Source organism: Anser cygnoides, chromosome 13, assembly GCF_040182565.1.
Source record: "Anser cygnoides isolate HZ-2024a breed goose chromosome 13, Taihu_goose_T2T_genome, whole genome shotgun sequence".
Taxonomy (NCBI): Eukaryota; Metazoa; Chordata; class Aves; order Anseriformes; family Anatidae; genus Anser; species Anser cygnoides.
Window position 1 is genome coordinate 9,498,350 of NC_089885.1, and position 13,986 is coordinate 9,512,335.

The following is a 13,986-nucleotide window of genomic DNA, read 5'->3' on the forward strand; positions in this document are numbered from 1 at the left end:
GGCCGGTCCTCTTTAATATCTTTATCGATGACCTGGATGAGGGGATCGAATGCACCCTCAGTAAGTTTGCAGATGACACCAAGTTAGGTGCGTGTGTCGATCTGCTCGAGGGAAGGAAGGCTCTGCAGGAGGATCTGGATAGGCTGGACCGATGGGCTGAGGTCAACTGTATGAAGTTCAACAAGGCCAAGTGCCGGGTCCTGCATCTGGGGCGTAACAACCCCAATCAGCGCTACAGGCTGGGAGATGAGTGGTTGGAAAGCTGCCTGGCAGAGAAGGACCTGGGAGTACTGGTTGATAGGCAGCTGAATATGAGCCAGCAGTGTGCTCAGGTGGCCAAGAAGGCCTACAGCATCCTGGCTTGCATAAGAAGCAGTGTGGCCAGCAGGTCTAGGGAAGTGATTGTGCCCCTGTACTCGGCTCTGGTGAGGCCGCACCTTGAGTACTGTGTTCAGTTTTGGGCCCCTCGCTACAAGAAGGACATGGAGGTGCTCGAGAGAGTCCAGAGAAGGGCAGCGAAGCTGGTGAGGGGTCTGGAGAACAAGGCTTACGAGGAGCGGCTGAGGGAGCTGGGGTTGTTTAGCCTCGAGAAGAGGAGGCTCAGGGGAGACCTCATTGCTCTCTATAGGTACCTTAAAGGAGGCTGTAGAGAGGTGGGGGTTGGTCTATTCTCCCACGTGCCTGGTGACAGGACGAGGGGGAATGGGCTAAAGTTGCGCCAGGGGAGGTTTAGGTTGGATGTTAGGAAGTACTTCTTTACTGAAAGGGTTGTTAGGCATTGGAATGGACTGCCCAGGGAGGTGGTTGAGTCACCATCCCTGGAGGTCTTTAAAAGACGTTTAGATGTAGCCCTTAGTGATATGGTTCAGTGTAGGACTTGTTAGTGTTAGGGCTGAGGTTGGACTAGATGATCTTGGAGGTCTCTTCCAACCTAGACGATTCTGTGATTCTGTGATTCTGTGATATTGCAAACATTAACTTGTAACTTCCAAGGATGTAGCTGTGTGAACTTGATTAGCCAAATGATTGTGGTAATAAATCAGAAAACTTGTAACATTTTCCTTGTTACCATTTGTACATGAAAAGTATTCTTTGCTCTTCTACTTTTTGTTTTCTTCTTTCTCCATAATAATGTGGGGTCATATTTTTTTGAAGACTGAAGAAATATCTTTCCTGTTTCAGAGCTCTGTTGTTAAATGTTTAATCAGACTCTCTAAATCAGACTGTGATTTATGTCAGTAAGAAGCACTAGTAGTTTTAAGTCACAAAGAAATAGTGTTGTAGGTTTTTAAGTTATGTTTAGGATGAAATAATATCCTAATTACTTGAGGTATTACAGTACAATTTGCTATTTACTTATTGATGATGTATCCAGAATTCCTTTCCACTCCAGAGTATATTCTTTTACCAATTACTTGAAGTCATGAATCCGGCTCTAAGATGCATAGCATGCACTATAGACGTCTAAATATTTTATTAGCTCAGAGATTCATTTAAAGAGCATGGTTAGTTTTCATAATGGTTGAGTGGACTTAGACTTGGGACATTAGATGAAGTTTGGGTGCAGGTAAGTTTTATATGAAAACCGTATTCATTCTCCTCCATGTTATGCGCAACTTGAATCAAAATTAATATGTTTTCTTGTTGTTTTATTTTGTTTTGTTTGTACTTTTTTTTTTTTTTTTGATCTAAGTATGACTCTTGTTTCATTCCAGATAGTAGTATTGGACTGAGGTCTTTAATCTTGAGAATATTCTTTTGATTCAAGGATCTATAAAAACAGGCCACGTGTATGGTATATCCACTTCATGGAGGCATTTCTATTAACAGATTATGAGGCTTTTCTGTTTTTAGAGGATAAGAGTGGGTGTTGTGGTTTAACACTGGTAGGTAGCTGGGCACCAAACAGCCACTCTCATTCCTGCTGCTCAGCAGAATGGTGATAAAATACAATGAAAAAGCTCATGGGTTGAGATAAAGACAGGGAGATTGCTCATCAGTGGCTATCACAGACAGAACAGACCGTGCCTGGGAGAGATTAATTTATTGCCAATTAATAACAGCATTGAGTAGTAAAAGCTAAAAACAAATTAAAGCACCTTTTGCCCATCCACCGTATTCCAAAGTCAGAGCATTCTTCCATTCTACTAATTTCTGCATATGTATTAGGATGGATTAACTATACTTATTCCACTTCCGTTCACGAGCTTAGGCTGGAGTAGTTTTCTAGACATTTGGTTAAAAACAGCTTTGCTGCCATTTTTTGATAAAAAGAAATCTGTACAGGTTTGTTCTCCTGAGTCCTAAAATCTGCAACAACTAATTTTGGAAAAGCTGTGAAATCCTGTTTACTGAATGTAAGGCATAAAACTTGCTGCTTTTCAAGACATTTCTTAGGACATTACACAGTAGACATCATTATTGCTTTCTTCTGTCATTGCTGTGTTATATTCCATGCTTCTTGTAACCCCATTCTGTCCCTGGGGATAGCCTGCTACATTCCTTTTTTTGTTGTTGTTGTTTTTTTTTCTTTCCATTTTTGGTCTGCCTCTGTACTCTTGTTCTCCTAGTTACTTCTAGCTGTAAAGGCTGACCAAAAAAGAATTGAATGATGGGTTTCCAATGAGAAAAATCAGAGCTGTTGAACTAAAGGGCATAAGGCCGAGATTGTATCTGCAATTTCCCAAGCAACATAAAAGGAAACATGTTTTATGACAGTTTTGTTGCACACTTGAAAGGTTGTGTTTAGTTTGGGAAGGTGTAAAGGATGCTCAGTGAGAAATAAACCATTATTCTGTAACACAGGTTTTAACGAATTCATACAGATTTAGCAAGATTTACCATACAAACGTAAACTGCAAAGTAAGATGTTAGTTTTCCTTCTGCAGAGGTAGTTTTCCTGGAATCTCATTTCTAACAAATCTTATGCTGTTTACACCTATAGTTTTTGATCATCTGTCCATACACCAGCTGTCAGGAAAACACCAAGCTCAAAAGTTACTAATTAGATACACAGCGCAAAGGACACAAGCTGTTTGGAAAGCTCAGCAGTCTTTTCAGAGTTCACAGCATTTGAACAGTACCAGTTTTACTTTCACTAATGATATATTGTATAGCTTGTTTGGCAGTGCGGAATTTATCATAAATATCTCTCTTGTTCAGTTCTGAAGTCAGGTTAACAAATGTAATTACAGTTACTTGTCATCAAAGGTCATATTTTTCAAGATAGAAAGAGATGCAATGCCTCTTAAATAGTTCCTTGATGAAAATTCCTATCAGCTACCCTTAAGAAGTAACTGTGATCATACTGTTTCAAAAGAGCTTTTCATCAAAGGTTAGAAATAATCTTTGGCATTCAAAAGACAGCAGTTCTTGCAAAGAAGACAAAGAGGCCACATTATCTTTAGAATCTGTGTGCCAGATTCTTTTTTTTTTTCTGACTCCCCAGAGAATCATAGAATCATTTAGATTGGAAAAGACCCTTATAAGAACATCAAGTCCAGACATTAACTAACACTGTTAAGTCCACCACTAAACCATTTCCCTAAGTGCTACATCCACACATCTCATAAATACCTCCAGGGATGACAACTCCATCGCTTCCCTGGGCAGCCTGTCCCAGTGCCTAACCACCCTTTCTGTGAAGTAATTATTCCTGATAACCTGTCTAAGCCTCTTCTGGTGCAGCCTGAGGCTGTTTCCTCATGTCCTTTCACTTGTCACCTGAGAAAGGAGACCAAAGTACTACAAACTCCTTTAAGGTGGTTGTAGAAGACAATGAGGTCTCTCCTCAGCCCCCTTTTCTCCAGACTAAACAACCCCCTCAGACACTCCTCATACATTTTGTTTTCTAGTCTCTTCACCAGCATTGTTGCTCTCCTCTGAACATGTTCCCGCAACCCAAAACCTTTCTGGTACTGAGGGGCCTAAAACTGAACACAGTGTTCAAGGTGCAGCCCCACTGGAGCTGAGTACAAGGGGACAATCCCTGCCCTGGTCCGGCTGGCCACACTATTCCTGATACAAACCAGGATGCCATTGGCCTTCCTGGCTTCCTGGGCACACTGCCAGCTCATGTTCAGCAGGCTGTCAACAAACATCCCCAGCTCCTTTTCTGCTAGGACAACTTTACAGCCACTCTTCCTCAAGCCTGTACTGCTGTGTGGGGTTGTTATGACTAAAGTTTAGCACCTGGCATCTTCTGAAAGGTTTATTGTCTCTGAAGAACTTCATGTGTTGTGGTGGTTCTGAATCATGCTCTCATTTAATTATTCTGGTTGTGCTGTATAGATTCAGTTCCAAAATCCAGATGAGTTGGTATGAATCCATCTGTTCACTTTAGACCGGACCCCTCATGCATATTGGGAAGAACAACTTGTAATGACATACAAGGTACAACGACACAAATAGAACCCAGTTCTGCACAGTTTATAAGCTATCTGGTTTTCAGTAGCCCAGTTAGGGCAGACGTGACCAATCACTTTATTGCTTGTAAATTCTGCAGTGATAATTCAAATGTTTCTTAATATAATGTATTCCATTCTTCTCTGCAGAAATAACCTAACCTTAGTAGCCCCATTTAACATGCAGAGTTGATAAACTGTCAAAGGTGCCACAAGGTCACTCTCAGAATCTTCTGTTTATGATGTCATGTAGTTTTCTCTCAACCTCCAAGCCAACTGAATTTATTTCTAAACAGAGCATAAGCTTCACTATTTTGAATAAAGACTGCAGCAGTTGTTCTAAGTGAAAATATATGTACAGACAAGCCAGAAAAACTCCAGAATGGGATGATTTGCAGATATTTTCTTCTTCATAATGTCCAATAATGTACTGCAATTTATCTTAAAAAGTAGAGGCTTATTTGTCAGCAGACTTCAACAAAATTGCCACTGCACAAATGATCTCTCTTAGCTGATGATGTTCTAATTTTAATGGAGATATACCAATTCACTAGAAAGTTCCTTTAGTTATTTCCTTTGCCTGGAGTGGAGGGAAACAAAACATAACAAAACCAACAATAAAAATGGCCATCCTCCTCCCAGCAAGTAGGACTGTCTGATTCTGAAGGATTTTCTGTTATTAAACCGTGAAAAAAGGGAATTCAAAGTATCTGGTCGCTAGTATGTGTTTAAAAAGGGGGCAAAGGGAATCAAAGCACTTTGACATGTCTTTGAAATGACAATGCAGAAATGATCCAGACAAATTTAGTTTAGACCATCAAAAAGGAAACTGACTGAAGTTTAAAGGTTTCAGCAAAAGAGTGAATCAGTTTTTGGTGGTTACATTATGATTTCTGAAATTTGGCTTTTGTCCTTGAAATTACAGAAGCTGTTCACCAAAGAAATGTCTATTCAAACTTGATCTACCTTCTTTATGAAATTTGGTTTGTGGCTATTACCAATATTATAAGCCAGTAACTGCATCTGAAAATTTTGCTTGTTTTAGGTGTTAAAGTTAGTCCCAACAGTCTGAGTTGGGAGGGTGATTACTTTCAGTACTATGACACAATTGAAAGAAGATAAACTGAAGTGTTCATCTTTGCTTCCCCAAAATGGGAGTGGGCGGGGTGCAGCACATGTTCATGTGGAGTTCATGGACTTCATAGGGGACACAGTTACTCCCTGAGTAAAATGGGCTTGATAGGTAATATCTAAAAGCTGTTTACAATACAGTTAGAAATTAACCAAAATTTAAACAAGATGCAAAATGGTCCATCTAAATCATCTGTAACTCTGGAAACATTATACAAGATGTCATCTTGAAATTATCAATTTAAGTTGTCTTGTCAGCATTATTTGGAAAGAGAGCCAAGCCTAAGGGACAACACTGATGTGAACACGTGTAACTGCTTCTATTCTGAGCAGGTTACATGGTTCAGTTATTCACATCTGCACATAGCATTTGCTGGGTAATCTTGGAGGAGTTACAGGTGAAAACTCCATAGCTTCTGTTTGAGCACTGATACTATGAGCCAAAGAACAAAGTAGAGCTCATTTTCTCTTGATTAATTCATGTCCTTGTCCTCAACACTGTAGCTGCACAGACACTGTGCACAGGCACGTGGTAGAAAATTGGCTAAGCAACAGGGTGTCTCCACATAAAGCAATCAGCATTGACTGACTGAATTCAAGTCCTCGTACTGTTAATTCTCTTCCTGGCTGGGTCTGCATTCAATCCTTTACTGCATCCCATAGAGTAAGATAAACAAGTCTGTTAATATAAACAGGATTATCATAAATGTTTTAAAATATAGTTGAAAATAAACTGAAAAGAAAATGGCAATAACTGGATGGTAAGAGTAATTGCTTATGAAATAATAAAAATTGAAAAAGATCAGTATAGAATGAGATTAGTAGTCTAAGGTAAAAATATCTAAAACTAATAGTGGATATTTCACACGAAGCCAAGGTTTTAATTATGGAATGTGTTACTGAATGTGCATAATATTTTGAATACTTTGAATATTTTTGCATTAGTTTAAATGCTGAATGCAACATTTAAACATTTTTTAATAGCACAAGAACTATACTTCGAAGCAATTTTACTAAATGATGAAGTATACCTCATAAATCAGTTGAAGATAAATGATTCTTTTCAAGGAATTTGCTGCCTCAGTTATGATGGTATGAAAAGTCTAGAATTCAGAAGTATTCAAGAGTGGAAGTCAATCCTGATAACTAGGTAAAGGTTGAGTAAAAGTATTTTTTGCTGTCACTATAGTTAATCTGATTATGAGTAGGCTCACAGACTGCCACTTGTAGCTACACTGGGTAAGTGATTAATGCTATTAACAGAGGTGTTAACCATTGCAGAAACAATATAATATTTTGCCAAAACTTGTAAAGGTGTTGTCAGTTTTCTTTCCAAGAGCTACAGCCATCTAAAACTTTCTTACTACTTGTAAATATAACTCATCATCCGTACGTACCTAATTTCACAGGACCTGATTTTTGGTCTGCATTATCCAAGGTATTTCATAACTGCTTACATTACACTATGGCTTCTGTTACAATTGGATTACGGATAATTTGTGGTATAATGTTCATCACATTTTCATGACGTGACTTTCTATTCTTGAACAAGTAGTTGAATTCTGAGGATTGACACCTGAAATTGTTTCACATTACCATCATTTTTTTTCCTAAACTGTTGAATTTTGATGCTGTGTCATTATGTAGTGTGTTATTCCCCTTCCCCTTTTCACGCATATTGGATTGTGAGAATATTATTTTGTATCTGTGACTTACTGACAACTTTATACAGGCTGGTAAAACTCATTTTCAACCTTCTCTTCCAGTCTCTAAGGACTTTTGCTTCCTGCCTGCTTGCTTGCTTTAAGCATGTGTCTAAAATTGCTTTCTTTCAACTTGAGGTTTTGATTTGGAAGTTAGGTCCCCTGCATTTGCTCTCTCCCTTCGTTGTTGTGACCAATTTCTTAGGCCTGTTTTTCTTATATATCTTTTGACAAGTGATACTATGATTTGGCCTTTGATAGCAGCAAATTTTAGATAACTGTAGGCAATAACTGCTTGTTTTTATGATTTACTCTTTGTGCTTTTCTTTGATAGCTTAGACTAGGCTTTTTCTTTTTTTTTTTTAATTTTTTTTTCTTTTCTTTTTTCTCCTCTGAATCAGTGGATGTAAAATTGAAACTAACACTTACAAACACATGAATGTAATTTGAAATGATGTGCTTTGTGGTCAGCTGTGGTGGTTTTACCTTGCTGGGCAGCAGGTGGACTCCACCACAACTGCGCTCTCACTCTCCCTCCTCAGAAGAAGAGGGGAGAAGAAAGTATGCTGGAAAGAAAAAAAGAAAGCTCATGGGTTGAGATAAGGATAATTTAATTATCCCACATTGCTTTCCATGTATTAATTCCTTTCATCAGACAATGAAATATAACAGTGAACTGTTCTTTATGTCAAACCTGATTGTTAAAATCAGGGATTCAGTAGAAATGTAGTTTTGGTGACCTCTGTGCTGTCACAAGGCTTAATGGGACAAAATAAAATAATAATAATAATTAATAATAATAATAATAATAATAAAACTTTACAAGAAAGCTGATTCTTTCAAAGTGTTTTCTAGTTTCTTTAAATGTTTTTCACTTTTATTGATCTCTTTACAAGACCCATTCAAGAATCTTTCATTGAAATTAAGTCCAACTAGTGTGGGGATTTAAACCTGTGTATTGCACACATCCAGCCATTCCTAAGTGCTAAGCTGTGAAATGAAGCTGTCTCTTCTTTTTCTGCCTTTTTGTAGGAGTCTCAAATTCAAAAATTAGTTTGAATAGAAACCTGAAACTGTTCCAACTTTTCTTGGAGTGAAAGAAAATTTAAAGGGTTTTGATCAGGCTAATATTTATGAGATTAGATCACGGTTAACTAGACTTTTATAAATGATTGCTGTATTTAATTACTTTACAGATAAGTGAAGATCTGGGGAGACAGGAACGGACAATGTGTGTTTGCAAACATAAATCTTTTATTTTTCTTTAAATAAAACAAAACAATTTGCGTCTAGAGACCAGAGGGGGAAATACTTCATTTCAAAGAAAACCATCTGTTTTTTCTTTTTGGAAGGAACTTATGTGACTGCAAACCCCTCTTATAAAACTTCACGAGGAAGTGGAATCTTGCTCTAAAAAAAATAAAAAATAAAATTAAAAAAAAAAAATCCAAACTCCGAAACATCTTGAAGTGTGTGTGTGAAAATACCAAGTGGTTTCAACAAATATTTTATTACATAATATGCTAATCTTTTACACTATTTTACATAATGTCCAAATTATTTCTCCCTTCTGTAACACTGGAGACAAAGGCTCCGAAGAGTGTCTACATTCATAGCCTGATGTGTGGGCAGAAGAAAAGCATGTAATTTATTGTATCGGGGTATGAACTAGCAGTGATAGAAGAAATAAGCTAATTGTATTTATTTCTGCATCCCTCTTCAGAGGCACTGATGAACACACACGAATACTATTTTTAGATATTTAGACGTGCAGAATGTCTCTTACTTTCTAGGTATAATGCCTAAAAGGACTCAGGGGACCTAATCTGTTTCTTGGAATATGTCACTTGTGTAAAGTGAATTTTCTCAGAGATTTATTATTTTGACAATATAATTCCGTAAGATAAATTGTAAGTAAGAATCAATAACAGATTTTAATTGTTTTAAATTGCTATGCACAACACAAAACCAGCATAAGTTGAGTTTGGGGATATGAATTACTAGTGATCTCCATGATACAGATGACTTCCCTTATTATGAAATATGTTTAGTTTGAGACATGGGCATTTTTTAACAAAGAATGCAACAATTCAATAATACAGGCCATAATGTTGACATTTTATTAAAATATATATAATATATAATATAAAAATATAAAAAATATATAATATATTATATAATATAATATGTATATATATATTACCTTAGCTTTTGCAGAATTTAATTCTTTCCTGATGGAACAAGCAATACTTTTCTGGGTTGTACATGACAATAAAAATCGGTCATTTATATATTTCTATCTCAAATTTTGTGAGATGAGTTGAATTTAATTTGATCTATGCATGAAATATGTTTGTCTAATTTGCAATACGTTTGAAAGCTAAAAGTCTATTTCTGCCCTGAAGATTATTTATTGTAATTAATGAAAATGCTAGCATTTAGTTTGTCTTCCTCAATATATGTTTCAGCCCTTGTTTTTGAAAGAAATGTCTCAGCATTTTATTTTATTTTTTTAAACTGAGCAGTAAGCACACAGGTTTTTAAGAGAAGTTATATGCATATGTAGGGAAAAGAATTGAAAAGAAATTTGTTCTACAACTTCTGCTGTTACTTCTTTTTTGTACCTTTGTCAAAAGTGGCAGTATATACCACTTGTATAGTGTGGCATACAACTGGATACCAATGTTTTGACTAATGGACCTTGATACGTATATAGTAAATGAAGTATACAAATGTATTATGCTCTGCTTATACTGATGTGAAGTTCAGTTGAGATTTTGATCATGTCCTTGCTGACACTGGGTAACTGTTTTTTTTATTTAGATGGCTGCGTAAGAAACAACACCAAAACTACAGTTCTTCCTCCATTCCCCAGTGTTTCTGCTTTAACACAAAGAACAAGTAGATGGTAACTGACTTAGCAAATGTGGAAATCCAGCATACTTCAGAGCACTTGCTTGAAAGATGAAAGAGGAAAAATCAATAAAGAAATGAGAAAGTTGCCATTTCTAGTACTCCATTAGCTGCTGCTTTAATAAGATCTCATTAAATAGAACTGATGAGCTGAACAAGGTGCAATTAAAATCAGCAAATTTCGCAAATTACTAGTTAAGCCTGCAGTTTTGCAGTATGTCATGTATCAACAGTTTAAACATAGCAGAATGAAATAGTCAATAAGTTAAGCACCAGTGCATGTGACTGGGTAGATTGCTATTGATTTTGGTGGAGTTTAGGACAGGCTTTAGTAACCAAAAACAGCAGAATTGGTCAGCTGAAAATGAATGATGGTGTAAGCCATATTTGCTCATTCACTTCATGTTAGAGAAAGAGTAAAGAGAGGAAAAGATTAAAAAGCAGATGCAGCAATGCTTGGAATTCTTGGCATGTTGCTTTAGTTCGGTGTAAGTAAGGACAATGTCCTGTGTTTGAGTAGAATGAAGAGAATGATTGACTTTTATTTCCACCAGTTAATTAGCAGTCATGTTTATTAGAAGAATATAGGATGAGGAGCCTTAATTCTTAAGAGGGAAGTGAGAGGAATCACAAATCTATAACTTTGATATTATTAGCTAGAGAGCAGCTCTGCAGAAAGGGATCTTGGGGTGCTGGGTGACAGCAGGCTTGACATGAGTTAGCAGAGTGCCCTGGTAGCCAAGGTGACAAACTACATTTTGGGATGCAATAAACACAGCATAGCCAGCTGGCCAGAAGGGGAGATACTCCCGCTGTATTTAGCATTAGTGCAGCCTCACCTTGAAAGTTGTGTGCAGTTCTGGGCCCCACAATATAAAAAGGATGTTAAGGTCCTTGAAAGCATTGAGAGGAGAACAACAAAGCTGGTTAAAGAGCTGGAGGGCATCTCCTGTGAGGAGAAACTGAGGACCCTTGAGTTGTTCCGTCTGGAGAAAAGAAAGCTAAGAGGCTACTTTGTTGCTCTCTATAACTTCCTGAGGAGGGGAAGCAGAGAGGAGGTTCTGGCCTCTTCTCCCTGGGAACTGATGAACTGGTGGGAACAGCACAAAGCTGCGCTGGGGAGGTTCATACTGGGTGTTAGGACAAATTTCTGTACTGAGAGGGGGGTCAAACACTGCACCAGGCTTCCTAGAAAAGTGGTTGAGCCCTCTTTGTGTTCAAGAGGCATTTAGATAATGCCCTTAAGAATATACTTTTGGTTAGCCCTGGAGCTAACTTTTGGTTAGGTCCCTTCCAACTGAACTATTCTATTCTATTGTATTCTATTCTGTTCTATTCTATTCTATTTTTATAGTGTTAAAATTTATTTTAGAGATGTAATTTAGCACATACTAACCAATTCAATGCCTGCTTTTTGTTGCTGTTTTTTTTTGGGTTTTCCTTACATAAGGAATTGTTTACTAGTTAGCTGGAACTGCAGGCATCTGCCCCAGGACTTTGTGCTCCCTTTTTGGGTGCTGTGGGACTAAAATAATACATATTAGAGAACCTACCTTTTGAGACACTAAATCCTTTATTGGATCTAGCTTATGGGTTCACTGTAAGGTAGAGAAAAATATGTACAACAGACAAAGGGAGAAAAGTGTGAGAAAAGGGAGAAAAAGGATGATAAGCAGCAGCTGGGCATTTCTACTCATTTATTAGGTGTGTTGCTTGAGGTTGGCATAGTCAGAATTTTTTTCTGTTGTATTGACAGATTCCTTTTTGTATTTTGAAACATGATCAAAAGCTGAAAATTTATTTGAAGAAAGAATATAAAGGAAAGTTGGATCTATACATTTACTTTGTCCCTTTCTTGGTTTTGTCAGGGCATGACTTGACATTCAGCTGGATGTTTAACATCTTTGTTGCAGGTTTATATAACAGCTAATTCTAGACTGTCTTCAAATCTAATGAAAGTGAAGACTTTTTTTTCAAGTAATGCTTATTTTTTAATCCATATTTTTTGCTAATTACTTTAATTCTCCTTGCTGAGAACACAATTGGAAATGCTATTCCCACCCTACCTCATTGCGTTTTGTGTTTCATGTATATAAACATATACAAAGATCATTACTGTTAGACACTACTGTTCCAGCACTGTGGGGAAAAATGAGTCTTTCAGCTCTCTTTTCATGGTGGCTGTTATCCAGCACCAAATGTGAATGTGCTCTTGAGAATGAGGTCTCTTCCATCCCCTTTGAATGTCATGTTTTCTTTCATCTTCAGAAATGTACATGGAGACCTGAATATAATAAAAGCAGTATGTCAAAAACTGTGTGAACAGTAACACATTAATTTTGAATTTCAGAATTAGTATTGTTTGACTTTGAATTAATCACATGGTGACTATTGAGTGCAAAATAGGTTTTAGTGTAATTTTAAAAACAATTTAGAGTTATGATATATACTTACAATATTAGATTATTTAAAACCATTGTTTTGTGTCAGGAACCAGTTATCTTTTTAAAAAATAAACAGACAAAACCCAGTATGCTATGGGTTTAGCTACCCATAGTACATAATACATGGCTAATCTCATTTGTCTAAATGGAAATACTTTTACAGTTATGAAGGTAGCTATACCTGCTTTAATGTCAGTCTGGGTTTTATGAACTCCAGGGAGATAGCAGGCTCCAGGTCTTTTCTGAGGCTGCTCTTGACTTCATTTTACTTCTCTAAGCTTTGCACATGTGTACAGACCTAAGTGAGGATGGTGAGGTTGCTGAAGGTTTTCACCCCTCATTTTCTCACTGAGTACAGCTTTGTGCTCTCTAGTTACTGATAGAATTGGTCATGCGTATTTCTCATGAAATTAATGTCAATAAGAAAAATCAAACTAGTATATTAAGAAAAATTAGCAACATTTTTCCTACCTCTGTCAAACTAAAGTTACCTGAAATATATTCTACCTTTACACCGCACTTATGATATTTTCTGAGGGGTGGGGGGGGGGATGTTGTTTACTGAGAAACAGAAGAAAAAAGATTTAATTTGTTTCTTTTTACAAGCAAAGCTGTAGTTTGTGCTAATTAGAGCAGCTGGCTTACAGAGCCTGCCTTAAATCCCAGAAGAAATCAGGAAAAGAGGCTCATTTTAAGTATTTCTTAGTCTCCAAGGTTTTAAATTAAAACCTCTTTTGGTTAATGAGAAAGCTTACCAGTTCAGTTGATATCTGGCAGGAGGACTGACAAGGAATTCTTTGCTATTCGTATTTCATTCAGAGCATGACCTTTTGATTTAGAAAATGTATCACAGTCTAATAAACTGTGACCAACAGTACTTTAAAATTTATTGGAGAAGTCAGAGGTCTCCGATAGGTGCCTGCATCTAGAGGGAGGCGGAGTATGGAGAAGCTATGGAAACAGTAAAAGAAGTGTTCGTTCTCCCGCAGGTCTTTTAGCAGAGATGACTTTCAACCAAAAGTAAAAGTCTCCACTTTGTTGGGAGATGTATTTGACTGTCCTGTTTGGTGCTAACACTAGGCCTGCTTTTAATCTGCATTATTTTGCAGCCTAGGTTCAAAACATAACTGATTTATATTTCTCTTTCTAATCTTCTGTAGGTATTTGGCGGGAGGTTTGTTGAGTCTCAGTCAGTGAGACCTTAGTTATACTGTGTAATTAGATTCAATCCTGTATTCTGTAGAGCATGGAAAGAAAGAGGTAGGTTGCTGTTATACGAACATTTCTTTAACTCAGTTTGTATACAAATAGTCTATTTCCTATCTTTCCTCATGGTGTTTTTTAAATTCATTATTTATATCTCTAATATTTATTATCCCTTGTTCTACTTTA

General features: G+C 37.0%; 1 protein-coding gene across 8 annotated transcripts in view; it reads left to right on the forward strand.

The window, feature by feature from the left end:
• The window catches only part of LOC106037701 (uncharacterized), a 479,206-nt gene that overhangs the window by 104,466 nt on the left and 360,754 nt on the right, over positions 1–13,986 (forward strand). For 2 of the 8 annotated variants that reach the window (XR_010834893.1, XR_001208173.3), the window contains exon 3: positions 10,061–12,113. The exons of the other annotated variants lie outside the window; for them this stretch is intronic. The gene's annotated coding sequence lies outside the window, so the exon portion shown is untranslated. Of the gene's footprint in view, positions 1–10,060; positions 12,114–13,986 lie in introns of those variants that run through there. 8 annotated transcript variants of the gene reach the window in all.